The following is a 1,547-nucleotide window of genomic DNA, read 5'->3' as shown; positions in this document are numbered from 1 at the left end:
TGTAGCTCATCTTGCACATCCTTGTTTGCTAGTGGAAGGCCACTTTGAAGAGGTCGATCACCTCATGTAGCCTTCTCTCTCTCTCTCTCTCTCTCTCTCTCTCTTGATGATGAATGGTTGACATTAGATTATCTCATTGTGAAACAACAAGAGTGTTAATGTTAAGTTTCAAAAGGAATCAAAAGATCCATAAAAATATGACCTTTTAGTTTTAAGTATATGCATTAAAGTGAACCAAACTAAGCAGAAGGAATCTAGTATTTCATAAAAGGAAGAAAAGAATCCACTGCATCATCATCATCCTCCTCTAACTCATCACTATAGTCCAGTTCTCTCCAAACAAAAACCCGAAAAACAGGAACTACCGAAGGTACCCGCGGATTTTGATGTGTACCAAGAGCATGGGCATGATGTAGGAAACCCTAAACCACCGATGAAAGCCATTCAGCCTCAAAATCACTGACTTTTCAAATACTCCCAGACCACATTGAGACCCTCTGTCTCCTCGCCATAATCCTTCACAACTACACATGAGCAACCAACAACCTTCCTGGCATTCCCCGCTGAAGCAATCTTGCAAAGCCCAACCCATTCACCGAGCTTCCGGGCACTAGGAACAGAGATCAAGTTAACATTATGCTCTGAACAAAAGTGCTTGTACAAGTTTCATGTAATCAGGCTGGTTGCAATCTTCAGCCAATACACAAAGCTCAGCTGCATGTTTTTCAATAGCATTTGCTGCCTCATGTAGCCCAGCTAGGATATCCATTGGCTCTCCGACTGCAGGTGTTGATTATGTGGCTGCAGCAACCTAAGCAAGAACATCTTCTCCTCCTTCAACCATAGCTTCCTTTTTGTGTGGAGAGAAATGGGAAGGATGGCATCTCTCTCTCTCCCTCCCTCTCTCTCTCAGCTTCTTCTTTTCCCCCCCCACTTTTTTTTGCTAAAACACAACGCATATGTAATCTCCCCCCCTTTCTTCCCCCATTTTTTAAAACAATTAGCATTTTAAAAAGAGCGTTATAGCTTGTGTATGTACTATGTATGTATGTTCTATACAAGTGTGTGTGTGTGTGTTTATGCATATGGATATGTATGTATTGTTCTTTGTGTGTATGTATGTGTATGCTCTATACAATTGCATATGTATGTATTATATTTATGGCATGTGTGTATGTTGTATATATGTGCATGTGTATATATATGTATGTGTTGTATGCATGTATGTATGTACATATTGTATTGTATATATTGTATCAGTATGTATGGCATGTGTGTATGTATGTACATATTGTATGGCATGTGAATATGTAGGGTATGTGTTATGTGCTTGTGTATATGTCCTATATATGTGGATATATATGTATGTTTTGTATTGCGTGGTTGTATGTATGTGTTTTTTTTTTTTTTTTTTTTTTCTTCGGGAAAAATATCCTTTCATTAGTTATGAACAACATTACAAAAAATTGACCTACCATCAAGCTACCATTGATCTGGTGCATTCTTCCTTAGGTCCCATCCCTCAACACTCCACCACTCCTTAACCA

General features: G+C 38.8%; 1 pseudogene; it reads right to left on the bottom strand.

Annotated features, from left to right (window-relative positions):
• Positions 1-431: 431 nt before the first annotated feature.
• Positions 432-844, bottom strand: LOC147852287 (small ribosomal subunit protein eS12 pseudogene; annotated as a pseudogene).
• Between the last annotated feature and the right edge of the window lie 703 nt (positions 845-1,547).

The sequence above is a fragment of the Azolla caroliniana genome, unplaced genomic scaffold (genome assembly GCF_043228905.1).
Source record: "Azolla caroliniana isolate FFs.n. ecotype wild unplaced genomic scaffold, voAzoCaro1.0.p SCAF_18, whole genome shotgun sequence".
Taxonomy (NCBI): domain Eukaryota; kingdom Viridiplantae; phylum Streptophyta; class Polypodiopsida; order Salviniales; family Salviniaceae; genus Azolla; species Azolla caroliniana.
This window is presented reverse-complemented; position numbering and strand designations above follow the sequence as displayed.